At 47.6% G+C, this 14,467-nt stretch overlaps 1 protein-coding gene across 1 annotated transcript in view; it reads left to right on the top strand.

Moving 5' to 3' along the window:
- Nucleotides 1-14,467, top strand: part of TRAPPC9 (trafficking protein particle complex 9) — a 714,313-nt gene that overhangs the window by 177,096 nt on the left and 522,750 nt on the right. The window lies entirely within an intron of this gene.

The raw sequence follows: 14,467 nt of genomic DNA, 5'->3' as shown, positions 1-14,467 counted from the left end.
CCCTTTCCCAGGCCTCAACATCCATCAGCTACTCAGCAGAACTATTTCTTCAATGAATGGGAGAGAAGCATTAGCAGGCCGGGAAGGAGTCTGTTTGGGATCCCACCCGTAATGCATCCAGCTCATGTAGTTTGGGGTCAGGGGACCTGTGTTGAAATTAGGACTTCACCATTTACTAGCTTAGCTATTTGCCCTTGGGGAACTGTTACTACTGTGCCTCGATTTCCTCTGGGATAAATAGGGGAGGTAGTATTTAGCACATACATTACAAGACTGAACTAGGGAGGTTGTGGTTGGCAGGACACCTGGTGTGTCAGAGGCTAGTGAGTGCATTGATCAAAGGGGGAGTGTATTGTATAGGAGGAGGGAAAGGTATCAAGAGTAATATGTGGAAATAAAACTGGGTAATGCAATACAGTGAGAGAAATTGTAGACTAGTGAGACCAGACAGAGGATGAAAAAGGGAAAGCAAGTCAGCAGGCTTTTGGGGGTGTTTTACGTGCTTCTGACGTATGGGTGAGATGAACCAGGCGTACAATGGGAGTTTGACTGGTTCTGGTTAAGCTTCCAGTAGAGGATGTACTAATTGCACGTTACTTCCTGGCAGAGGGCTCCCTCCCCATGCTAATGACATTCTAATGTGAAAAACCAAGTTTATTAGGGGTAGAGCCACAGACCCTCTGGTTAGTTCCAGCTTGAGGGAAGGCCCAGGGCTGAGCTTGGGAGAATTTGCAGGCAAAGAATTATGTCATGAGAGGATGAGTTTGGAGTGTGTAAGAAAGGGTGAATTTGGGCTTGTACCACTCTGGAGAATTTCAGGGTGTCTTGTATTCCCGTATTTCTTCCACTGATTTTGATAGAAATCTGTGTCTGTAGGAAGTAAAGCATGAAGCTTTACTTTTTTTTTTTTTTTTTTTTTGCATCTGCATTGTCTAACCCATTCTCCCAGTGGGTCCGTGTCTGCCCTGGAAGGAGCCTTGCCCTGGGGAGTGACCCAGGCCTGTCCTTTAGTGATTTGTGTGTGTGGTCATGGGACTGGAGCCGTGGGGCAGCTCACCTTGTGTTCTTGCTCAGGAGGGCCAGGTGTGCCTAGAGCAGGGAGTGGGGGTGGAGCAGGAACCCTGTAGCTTCTCGGTGCACATTCATTTTATTTTTTCTTGTCTTGAATCCTTCCCTTTTTGGTGGGATTTTTTTTCCTTTTTCCTTTCAGTGCTAGTCACACAGCATGGAATAACAAGTATATTTTTTATTGAGCGAGGCCATAAGTGGCAAATTGTTATATGCTAAATAGTTATTAAAAATGCAAGTCTGATGTGTTCATCTTACTACCTTGCCCCCGAGGAGTGGTTCTTGCACTCATCTAAGGCTTTGCTTCAGCCCTAAGGAGGTCACAGTGAGGTGGTCCCCTCCCCTGGGAAGCCAGGGCCCAGTATAGAACCTGCTGGAAGTTGTTAACTTGGCATGGTTTCTGCACAAAGATGGCAGAAGAGTAGCATTTTTATTCTACTCTTTCTCTTGAAATCTCCCCCGAACAACAAAGTATGAAGAAACAGTGAAAATAAAACCATTCCCTGTGAAACAAGGAAATCATTTCAACCCCACACAACAAAGCATCGGCTACAAGTGTCGTGGAAGCTGGGTTAGAGGGAGGGCGAGAGTGGAAGTGGGACTCTGGGAGGACTAAGGAAAAGCTGTTCCCCGAGAGTAGGCAACACAGCACCCATAAGTACCCCAACAATGAAAACCAGACAGAGGGGCCTGGGCAGGCGCCTAGAGCAGCGGGAATGCAGAGGGGTTACCTTTTCTGTGCCAGGTCTTTGGCCAAGAGCGGGGAGGCCAGGGGTGGGAGGGGAAGGAGGCGGTGGATCTCCCTGATCACAGAACCTGTGTGTGAAAGCCTTCACTGCAAGCCTCACCTGCATTTTCAACAATAAAAACACAGGCGGACTGCCTCTGGGATAAGGGAACTAGTGGCATAGCAGCCCAAGCCAAGCTGGATCACAGCTGTCGGGGCTGTGTCCCTCCTTGTGTCACTCCGAGTCCAGGCAGGAGACAGGCCACGCCGGAACAGAAAGAATCACTATGAACAATGGCCGAGAAGTGCGAAGCGTTTGAGAGGCAAAGATAATGTAAAGCAACAAGAGGTGTGAGGAGGGAGGCAGCTCCTGCCCTAGGCTGGGGAAGCCTGTGAAGAGGTTGGACTAGTGTGGCCTAGAAGTTGAGAAGAAGTACCCAGGAGTGGCAACTGAGACCTCAGAGGAGTGGCCTGGCTCCGGTGCTGGAGTCTCTGAGCTCGGGGCACCTAGACCTCTGGGGAGGGCACCGTCTGGCTCTGCTGTTCTGTAAAATAACACTAAGAATGGTACCTACATCTCATTGATTTAACTGAGAATTAAATGAGATAATATGTGTGAAGCGCTTGGGACAGTGCTTGGCGCATAAGCACTCGGATTTGTTCTCACACAAGTTACTACTTGCTGTGGTTTAGGTGTGTGTCCCCTCCACCTCTCATGTTGAAATATCATCCCCAGTGTTAGCGGGGGGCCTGGTGGGAGGTTCTGGGTCATGGGGGAATCTCTCATGAATGGCTGGGTACTCGTCTCATGGGAATGAATGAGTTCTCACTCTGTTAGTTCTCATTAGTGCTGGTGCCTCCTCCCCTCTCCTCCCTCACTGTGTGACCTCCTGCTCCCGCTTTGCCCTCTGCCATGAATGGAAGCTTCCTCAGGCCCTCACCAGAAGCAGAGGCCAGTACCATGTTTGTATAGGATGTGGAATTGTGGGCCCAAAAAAACCCTCTTCTCCCTGTAAATTAGCCAGCCTCGGGTATTCCTTTATAGCAGTGCATAATGAACTAATGTACTGCTACTGTTGCCACTACTGCCACCACAACCACCAGTATCACCACTGCCACCACCACCATCACTACTACTGTCATCGCCACCACCACCATCATTATCATCACCACCATCACCATTATCACTACCATCACTGTCACAACCATTATCACCACCACCATCACCATCACCATCACTACCATTGTCATTGTCACCACCACCATCACTGTCATCACCACCATCACCACCACTGTCACCATCACCATCACTACCACTATCACCATCACCACTACCATCACTGCCATCACTGTCACTACCATTATCACCACCACCATCACCATCACCATCACTACCATTGTCATTGTCACCACCACCATCACTACCACCACCACCATCACCATCACTACCACCATCACCACTACCATCACTGTCACTACCATCACCATCACTACCATCACTGTCACTACCATTATCACCACCACCATCACCATCACTACCATTGTCATTGTCACCACCACCATCACTACCACCACCACCATCACCATCACTACCACCATCACCACTACCATCACTGTCACTACCATCACCATCACTACCATCACTGTCACTACCATTATCACCACCACCATCACCATCACTACCACCATCACCATCACTACCACTAGCACCATCACTACCACTACCACTGTCATTATCACCACCACCACTGCCATCACCACCACCACCATCACTACCACTGTCATTGTCACCACCATCATCACTGTCATCACCACCATCACCACCACTGTCACCATCACCATCACTACCACTATCACCATCACCACTACCATCACTACCATCACTACCATCACTGTCACTACCATTATCACCACCACCGTCACCATCACTACCACTATCACCATCACCACCACCACCATCACCATCACTACCACTATCACCATCACCATCGCTACCACTATCACCATCACCACTACCATCACTACCATCACTGTCACTACCATTATCACCACCACTGTCACCATGACTACCACTATCACCATCACTACCACTGTCACCATCACCACTACCATCACTACCATCACTGTCACTACCATTGTCACCATCACCATCACCATCACTACCACTATCACCATCACCATCACTACCACTATCACCATCACCACTACCATCACTACCATCACTGTCACTACCATTATCACCATCACTACCACTATCACCGTCACCATCACCACCACCACCACCATCACCACCACCATTACCATCACTACCACTATCACCATCACCACCACCATCACTACAATCACTGTCACTACCTTTATCACCACCACTGTCACCATCACTACCACTTATCACCATCACCACCACCATCACCATCACTACCACTTATTACCATCATCATCACTACCCTCACTACCACTACACGACAACCACCAACTCTCTCCACTGTGACCACCAAAACCACCATCACCACTATAACCACCACAACCACCCCTGTCACCACTGCCACCACCACCACCACCACCACAAACACTACCCCAACCCCCACCACTACCACTACCACTATCAACACAACAACTACCCTCACCACTGCCACCATCACCACCATAACCACCACCACCACTACCATAACCACTGCCATCACTGCTACCACTACCACCATCACCATCACCATCATCATTGCCACCACCATAATCACTATCACCATTGCCACCACCACAATCACCTCATCATCAACACAACCACCGCCATCATCACCATCACTACTAGAACCACCACAACCACCACCATTACCACTGCCACCATCACCCCTGTCACCACCATCACTACCACCACCACCACCACCATCATTACTGCCATCCTCGGACAAGCACCATCACCATCACTGCTGCTACCACTACCACTATCACTACCACCACCACCATCACCATTGTTACTGCCACAGACACCACCATTTTGTAGAGTTGTCATGAGGATTGAAGTTGTTCATCAGATGTCTACCCACTTCTCTGCCTAAGGCTACCACCATTCAACTTCTAATGACATAGATTCATTTCACCTGCCTTTACTTGGTATTTGCAGTCATGTTATTCATTCTGGTGGTGAGAGTGAGGTATATAACGGTGTAGCATTGGGGTTTGAATTTGCTTTTCCCTGATGATCGGTGAAGTTGAGCACTTTTCCAATGTTCTGGTCACTTGTATATCCTCTTTTGTATGAGGCCTTTGCCCTTTTTTCCTCCATTGGTTGTCTTCTCTCTCTCTGTCTGTCTCTATCTCTGTTTCTCCCTCCCCTTCCCCATCTCTCCTGACTTGGGGGACTTCTTTATATATACCCTGGGTGTGAGCTCTTTGTTGGACACATGGCATGACCATCCTCTCACATACTATGATTTGTTTGCCTTTACCTCTTAGTGGTGGCTTTGGATGAAGAGAAGTTCTTAACTTTAATGTGGTTCATTTAATCATTTTTTATTTTAAAAATGTTGTTTATTTGTGTCTTATTTTAAAAACTTCGTATACTCTTAGTCTTTGAGAAATTTAATGATACTACCTTAATTTCATGCTTTCCTACCCATCCTCCTTTTGGGACCAATTTAGGTAAGGTAGAAAGTGCTTCTCTTGGCATAAAAGCCTTCATCTGGTACTCTGAACTTAATTAATTGGTTATAGAGTTTTGTTGATATTTGAACAAGCAAGCTAATATTGAATAATAGAAAATTACAGTCTACGTGGCAAACGTTTCTCACATCTCCTGTAATTTACCTTGCCCTCCCAGCTTAGCAACTGGAAAACGTTTTTGCCTTCCCTCAAATAAACTCCATGGTAATTGTGTGCCCATTATTCATTACAAAATCTCCCATTCTTTCTGAAGCAAAAGTCTTCACCTGCTTCTCTCTTCAGAAATTCGTGAGTGGCTGCTGTCGCCCCTGGCCCCAGTGGCCCTGTGTGGCCCCTGAGGCCCTGTGTGGCGGAGCCTCTGCCCCATGCTCGGCTTCATCTGTGGCCGCCTCTCCTCCTCAGCTGGAGTCGCATTGCTGTCAGGAGCTAATTTTGGCTTCCTGGATGCTCCTGCCATCTGCCATAGATGTGAGGACACACCGTTTCCTCCCCGGGCACGCCGTGCTGACTTCTCCCACCCCTCCTGCCTCCTCAGCTCCAGAGCATTTATCCTCTGGGCTCTGGCTTGGCTGCCCCTTCTGGAAAGCCTGCCTAAGCCGGGGCTCCTGGGTCTCCTCTTTGCTGCCTCGGGCTGCTCTGACTTAGTGCCACAGGAGGTCTTGCCACTGTGTATGGTGATGGCTTGTTTATCGGTCTCTTTCTCTAATCAGGGTATGGTCTCTCCAAGGCAGTGCCTGGGTTTTCTCTTTCATTTCCAGGGCCTGGCACATAGCACGTTCTCAGTACCGAGTAGTTGGTGACGGAAAGACATTTTGTGGCATGGTCCTGTTAGCCGCATTTCCAGAATGAGGCTGATGGTAGCATGCCTGTCCCTCCTGTTGGCTGAGTGGAGGACGTAGACAAGCGTGTGGGAACCACTCTGCGATGCTGAATGTGGGGCATAGCTGTGCCTTAGGTGCTCCCCTCTCCACCCCTGCTCTGTGCGGGTCACTGCTTCCGCTGCTCTGCGTAGATGCCGCCCCTTCCTGGAGAGGCCTTCCTCTGCTTCTTGGTCATCTGAGGTCTCATCTCAAGGTCCAGCTTCTGTCCCACCTTTCTAGGCTACCTTAGCCTTTGGTGTTTCCCTTTTTTTTTTGAGATGGAGTCTCGCTCTGTCACCAGGCTGGAATGCAGTGGCGCGGTCTTGGCTTGCTGCAACCTCTGCCTCCCGGGTTCAAGCGATTCTCCTGCCTCAGCCTCCCGAGGAGCTGGGATTACAGGTGCCCACCACCATGCCTGGCTAACTTTTTGTGTTTTTAGTAGAGATGTAGTTTCACCAAGTTGGCCAGGCTGGTCTTGAACTCCTGACCTCAAGTGATCCAACCACCTTGGCCTTCCAAAGTGCTGGGATTACAGACACGAGCAACTGTGCCCAACCATCCTTGGTGTTCCTTATGCCTCAGACTTCATCTGGAACTTATTCTGTATCAACCAGCATTTCCATCCTCAAACTTTTATTATAAAAATACTGAACCATGCGGAAGAGTTGAAAGAATTTTATAGCAACACTTACATACCAACCATCTAGGTTCTGTGATGAACATTTTGTTATATTTGCTTTATTACATATCTATCCAACCTCCTATCCATCCTTTAATCCATCTCATTTATTTATTTATTTATTTATTTATTTATTTATTTATTTATTTATTTTTGAGACGGATTCTTGCTCTGTCACCCAGGCTGGAGTGCAGTGGCAGGATCTCTGCTCACTGCAAGCTCCGCCTCCTGGGTTCACTGCATTCTCCTGCCTCAGCCTCCCGAGTAGCTGGGACTACAGGTGCCCACCATCATGTCTGGCTAATTTTTTATATTTTTAGTAGAGACGGGGTTTCACTGTGTTAACCAGGATGGTCTTGATCTCCTGACCTTGTGATCCGTCCACCTTGGCCTCCCAAAGTGCTGGGATTACAGGCATGAGCCACTGTGCCGGGCCCAATCCATCTTATTGTTTTAATGCAGTTTAAAGTAAGTTGCAGATTTCAGTATATTTTACCCCTAAATGCTGTAGCACATGTATCATTAACTAGAGTTCACTTTTTTTTTTGGTAAAATACATGTGCAGTGACATGTACAAATCTTGTGTACCATTTATTGAGGTTTAGAACTACATGGCTCTGTCTAACGCAAACCCTTATCAGGGCATAGTATAGAACATTTCCGCCACCCCAGAAAATTCCCACATGTTCCTTCCCAGCCAATCCCTGCCCCAGCCCTGGGGCAAGCCACTCTTTCCATTTACCTGGTCGGCCTAGTGAGCACTTCCTAGTGATGATGTAGAAGGTGGGGAGCACTGTGGCAGCGGGACAGAATTCCAAGGGAGATGCTTTTGGCGGTGGTTCACGCCGCGACCATCAACATGGTCGTCTTCTCTCCCCAGCCCTCAAGCGTAGCTGCCCGTCATGGCTTGCCCACGCCTCGTCTGTCTTTGTTATTGTGTAGTTTTCTGTGGTTCTCTCCAGTCGGGGTCCCCAGTCAGTCAGAGGATGCACAGGGCACACAGGGCCACCCTGGCTTTATGCACAGGGAAAGCGAAAGCAGAAGAAGTGGGTGGCTGGCCTTGGGTCACAGGTCAGCTGCATGAGGAACCGGAACAAGAACGAAGGCCTCCTCCTTCCCAGCTCTTGTGACTTTACCTGTAATCATGACAAACGTAAATAGACAGCATGGCAGAGCCATTTTCAAAGCAACAGGGTTACACGTGGAAAATGAAAGCTATCATTCTTTTTTAATTCTTGTTCCAAGCTGCAATACATTTACATGTGGAATTACATTAACGAAAACAAACCACCAGTTTCCAAAATACACAAAGGGAGTAATTCCTGTCACTTTAGTCCTATAGCACCGAGCTGCCAGCATGAATGAACAGAGGACCTGCTCTGAGGACATGGGAATATGAGCAGGAGCTACTGGTGGTAGGGAGGGTGAGGGAGGCAGAGCAGAGACAGTATGGGACTTGGTTGTGGATGTTAACTATAGGTGATAGTATAGGATTTGGTTGTGGGTGTTAACTATAGGCGACAGTATAGGACTTGGTTGTGGGTGTTAACTGTAGGAGACGGTATAGGACTTGGTTGTGGGCGTTAACTGTAGGAGACGGTGTAGGACTTGGTTGTGGGCGTTAACTGTAGGAGACGGTGTAGGACTTGGTTGTGGGCGTTGACTGTAGGAGACGGTGTAGGATTCGGTTGTGGGCGTTGACTGTAGGAGACGGTGTAGGATTCGGTTATGGATGTTAACTGTAGGAGACGGTATAGGATTCGGTTGTGGGTGTTAACTGTAGGAGACAGTATAGGATTTGGTTATGGGTGTTAACTGTAGGAGACAGTATAGGACTTGGTTGTGGATGTTAACTGTAGGAGATAGTATAGGATTTGGTTGTGGATTGATTTTTATTTTAGCATTATCTTTATTCTAAGCCCATTGAGCTTAGCTTCTTTAACTGTCTCTAAAATGTCTGCTGTATAGAATTTTGCCACATGGGATGAAACACCCTCTTCTCTGGGTTCCCATATGATTCTCTTTGTACTACAATAGAGTTATTTTATATCTCAGTAGTAAGAACGGCTTTTACTCAGCTGGGTGTGGTGGCTCACGCTTGTAATTCCAGCACTTTGGGAGGCCGAGGTGGATCACAAGGTCAAGAGTTCAAGACCAGCCTGGCCAATATGGTGAAACCCCCTCTCTACTAAAAAATATAAAAATTAGCTGCGTGTGGTGGTGGGCGCCTGTAATCTCAGCTACTCAAGGGGCTGAGGCAGGAGAATCGCTTGAACCCAGGAGGCGGAGGTTGCGGTGAGCCAAGATTGTGCCATTGCACTCCAGCCTGGGTGACAGAGTGAGACTCCGTCTGAAAAACAACAACAACAAACTAAAAAGAATAGCTTTTACACTTAGTGCTCTCCACATACCAGGTCTGTGGTACTTCATGTAATTTTTTTCTGATGAAATAATTGCAACTAGTGTAAGAGGTCTTTTTGGGTGGGTGGTGGTGGTGGTCTGTTTATTTCACTGCTGCATCCTTAGCACCTAGGAACTAAGAGCAATGCTTGCCACATAGTAGGTGCTTACATAGTATTAACATTCTTACCAGCTGCATAGGGTTGTCGTAAGCGTGAAATGTTAACGGAGGATGGGGAAAGCTCTTGGGACTACGTTGAGCTTGTTTGCTTTATAGATAACAGTTGTTATTGGTGTGTGCATCGTTTCTGCAGACCACGTTTGCATGCCGATGCCTGGTGCCTGCAAGAGCCTGCCTGTGAACCCTACATCTTGTCCTTACCCTTTTCCTTTTCCTTCCATCGCTGACGAGGCACCAAGAGTCCCATCAGGGGCCCCCTCTAGTCTCTGCACACTTCTTCACTCCCTCAGAATAAACTGCTTTTTCTTCGGACATCAACCTTCAGATAAATAAGTTTCTTGCTTTGTTTTCTCCTCTCTTCTTCTTTGCTTTCTTGACTTATTTTAATTCTTACTATTACAGACTCCCTTTAAAATCCCCTGCATTTTAAGTTTATGGTAAGGATGCACGATATTAAGGGTCAGACAGACCTTTGTGGGCCTCTCAGGAGTCTAGACTGTCACTGGGGCTTTTATGGGGTGAGTGTGTCCCTGTGTTCACAAATTCCTAATACAACGGTGAGTAGGTTTTTTTGTTTTTTGTTTTTGTTTTTGTTTTTTTTTTTGAGACGGAGTCTCGCTCTGTCACCCAGGCTGGAGTGCAGTGGCAGGATCTCCACTCACTGCAAGCTCTGCCTCCCGGGTTCATGCCATTCTCCTGCCTCAGCCTCCCGAGTAGCTGGGACTACAGGCACCCGCCACCACACCCGGCTAATTTTTTTTGTATTTTGTAGTAGAGACGGGGTTTCACCGTATTAGCCAGGATGGTCTCAATCTCCTGACCTCATGATCCGCCCGCCTTGGCCTCCCAAAGTGCTGGGATTACAGGCGTGAGCCACGGCGCCCGGCCACAGAGATGAGTGTTTATAACCCACCCCATTTCTGGACAAGGAGGGTCTAGCGATGGCATGTGATTCTTCTAATTTGAATTTACGTGTAAGCAAGTGCTTTTTTTTTTTTTCTTTTTAGACAGCCTCACTCTTTCACCCAGGCTGGAGTGCAGTGGTACAACGTCGACTCACCGCAACCTCCGCCTCCCAGGTTTAAGCAATTCTCCTGCCTTAGCCTTCTGAGTAGCTGGGTCTCCGGGTGTGAGCCACCACGCCTGGCTAATTTTTTTTTTTTTGTATTTTTAGTAGGGGCAGGGTTTCACCATGTTGGCCAGGCTGGTCTCGAACTCCTAAGCTCAAATGCTCTGTCTGCCTCAGCCTCCCAAAGTGCTGGATTACAGGCGTGACCCACCATGCCTGGCCACTTGTAAGCAAGTTTTTATGTGTAGATTGTGAAAGACATGAACTCTTGCTTTTGCTTAGTCATAGATTTCATTGTAATAAAGCTCAAATTAAGAAACATTTACTATATTAGCTTTTCCACAAATGTTCGAAGATATGTGTATGTGAGTGTGATACAAAAAGAAACATATACATACCTGTATACATAAATGTACATACACACTGCTTAATTTCTTCATTCTTCTGTTTAATATTTTAACAAAAAATGATGGCTTTGTATTGTTATAATTAAAAATTCATAAATGTTTTGAGGCGAGATTCTCTTTATTGCTTTTCTCATGAATGTTGTACCAGAGCATCCCTGGAGATAGAAGCTAATATTAATGGCTTCTTACATGTCTCAGGTTCACAGCAGCAGTAATTCCTCTGCTATTATCAACATAAAGTAACCAATTTCACTTGATAGCCCTTACCTAAATGCTAGCATTTAAATAATGACTATTATTTCTGAAATGAAATTTCACAGGGGAAAAAAATTGGTGACAGATGCTCCACTGCCAATTGATGGCTCTCTTGTTATTCCTGCAGCATATTACTGTGTAGGATTCTGCAGAGCCCCTTCAGACACCCAGTTCTGTGCCACAGTAGGGAAGGGGGAAAACAGAAAGGCCCACTTTTAAGGTGCAAACACATATTAAATCGGACGACCAAGCTATTCAGCTTTCCACAGTGCTGTGGCTACAGAAAAATCATCTCTGCACTGTGAATTTCATCTCTTATTTCTTAGCTACAAATACCTTGGTTATTTGGCATCAGAGGGGAATAAGCTGTTCCCATGTGTGTGGATTTGCTTGTTATTTGAATATGTCACTCTTAAGCTACAGAACTTAATACACAAATAAGCAATGTGGTTAGACATCTTCTGAGCATACCTTATACTTGGAAATAGTAGGATTCTGAAGGTGGGACTTTGAACGTTCTTCAGTTACTGGCCTGGGCACGGCCTGGGGGTGCAGTGGCGAATCTCTTCTTGCACTCTGTTGCTTCTGCGTAGGTGGAACAGGCCGGCCTGTTGCCCTCTTGGTTTCTGTGTGGCTTTCCTCTCTCTCTCGTGGGTGTCGCTGTTGCTCGTTGCCTCTGTCGGCGCGGGTTGTCTGGCACAGCCTCTGTTCAGCTAGAATGATGACAAGAACGTGGGTTTTGGCGTCTCATATTATTAGCTGTGTGACTTGTCTTGAGCCAGTTGACCGACTGCTGGAGGCTTGGTGTTCTCATCTGGATGCTTACCAGGATCCAGTCCCTCTTATTCGGTCATCCCAGAACACGCGCTCCTGTCTCTGGAGGACCTAACACAGTGCTTAGCATAGGGTGGGTGGGGTGGGAGTAGCTGTTTAGTTGCAGTCCCAGGACTGATGGTTTGGCTTCCTTGGTCTGCCAGGGCCTGGACAACCAGAACATCCAAATTGTTAAGGCTGACTCGAAATAAGCAAATGCGTGCCCCGCTTGAGGAGGACAGGTGCCTTTGTCTATGTTTCCTGGCTTCATCTCTCTCTCTCTCTGTCTCTCTCTTCCCTCCCCCTCCTTTTTTATTTCCTTAAGATGTTTCAGAAACTGTCTTAGCTTTCCCCTTGTTCTCAGACTTTCTGGGATGGTGAAATGTAACAATCCCTGGATGAATGAAGGTATACTTGCATTAAAACCACAGCAAATCCAAACTAGAAGCCACTTAGTAGAGTCAGCATAAGCCCTGCTCATTACACAGGGAAGGAAGCCGGGAAAGGCAAGAGGGTGAGAAGCACTTTGGGAGGCCACGGGCAGTGCCCAGGAAAGGCAAGAGTGCGAGAAGCACCTTGGGAGGCCGTGAGCAGCGCCGATGGGGAGGAGACGGTTGGCTCCTGCTGACAAAGGGAAACCTGTTACTCGTGCAATTCTCGGGACCCGAGGGGTTCGGTAATAAGCTGGCTGAAGTGCCATATGAGAGCTACCCACCCTACTGGGCTTCCTAACTTTCTGTTCTGGTCTGTTTCCGAGGTGCTTTTCTTAGGCTATTTTTATATAGTTGTTTTCTTAAAAAAAAAAAAAAATTGCGGCAAGGCAGGGCGAAGTTTCAGAAATCAGTCTGGAGAAAAGTGGCTTCTGCTTCTTGGTATTGTCTCAGAGCGGAGCGCCTTGGGGAGCAGGGGGAAGGATTCCGTTTCTGCCATCTCTGCTTCAGTTTTGACACCAAGTCCCACTTGCATATCTGGGCGTGGACAGAGGTAGAGATGGAGTTGAGGACAGCCGCGGCAGCCGGCTCCGGGTAGCCAGGCCAGCAGACTAGTCGGAAGCCCCTAGGTCAGGCCTCCCTCAATTTTCAAGTTACTTATGATGGTCAACATTATAATATTTAGGATCAGACGGACTTTTGTTAGAGTCCTGGCTTTGCCACTTACTGGCTGGGTGACCTGGACCAAGTTACTTGTGTCTGTGACCATTGTCCCTCCTAGTGGAGCTACCACTCCATAGCTCTTCTGGTTGTTATACTACATGTAAGGCACTTAATACAGTACCTGGCATGAGTTAGGGCTTGGTAAATGCTAGTTCCTCCTGTAAGGTGCTGTTATCTTTGATGCTGCTGCCACTGTCATCTTATAAAAATGTCAACTCATTTGTCACCTTTCTAAAACCTTTCTGAAATCATTTTCCTGTCCCTGGTTTCTTAGCCCAGCATGCAGTGAAATCCATCCTGTGGCTGGCTGCCCGCCTTTTCCCTTCCCTTTCTTTCTTGCACACTTCCCCAGTACCCACTGTGCTTCAGGTATTGTGGCTTAGGGAGCGGGACCACAGTCATCGCTGTCCTCCTGGAGCTCTGAGAGTCATGGGAGGCTCAGTGGCGAACAGGTGCAAGGTGTCCCGTGAAAGCAGTGGGCAGGGCGGGGGCAGCAGAGGGAATGTCCTCTCTGCTCTTTTTGGAGTAGTTGCTCCCTCTGATGCTCCCCCGTCTGTCTTTATGGCTGCCAGCTGCTCTTGCCTTTGGTGGACTCCTCAGCAGCCCATACTGAGCACCTCCTACGTGGTGGCCATCGTGTCAGGCACTGGGGACACCCAGGTGAATGTGATCCAGGGCTCCACCCTGGGGAGTCAGAATGTACCGCCACAGCCCTTGTACTCCGGCTGTCTTTGAACAAACACACTTTTATGTATTCGGAACTTTGCTTACTCCTAGACGTCCTCTGTGCATCCCAGTCTATCCCTCATTTGCAGTTCCGTCCACTGCCGCCTCCTGAAAGCTTTCCCAAGCCCTTCAAGTAGAATTAATTATGCCACTTCTACTGTCCATTGCCTTGCTGATATTCTGTTACAATAACACTTACCTCACTTGGCTTTGTATTATTCAACAATCAAACATTTACATCACATTGACATGCCAGTCAGCATGCAGGCACATGAATAATACATGAACCCTGTCCTGAGGAGCTCACGGCTCAGTGTAGGAGGCAGACGTGTGCACTGAATTGAACTGAATTCCAACTGCACATCCTGTATTATTTCTGCTGCATGTTGACTAACCACAGTGAATGGATTTACTGGTGTGTCTCCTAGAAAGACATTGAAATTCCTGAATGACTAAAAGTCATTCAAC

Source organism: Theropithecus gelada, chromosome 8, assembly GCF_003255815.1.
Source record: "Theropithecus gelada isolate Dixy chromosome 8, Tgel_1.0, whole genome shotgun sequence".
In the NCBI taxonomy this organism is placed as follows: domain Eukaryota; kingdom Metazoa; phylum Chordata; class Mammalia; order Primates; family Cercopithecidae; genus Theropithecus; species Theropithecus gelada.
This window is presented reverse-complemented; position numbering and strand designations above follow the sequence as displayed.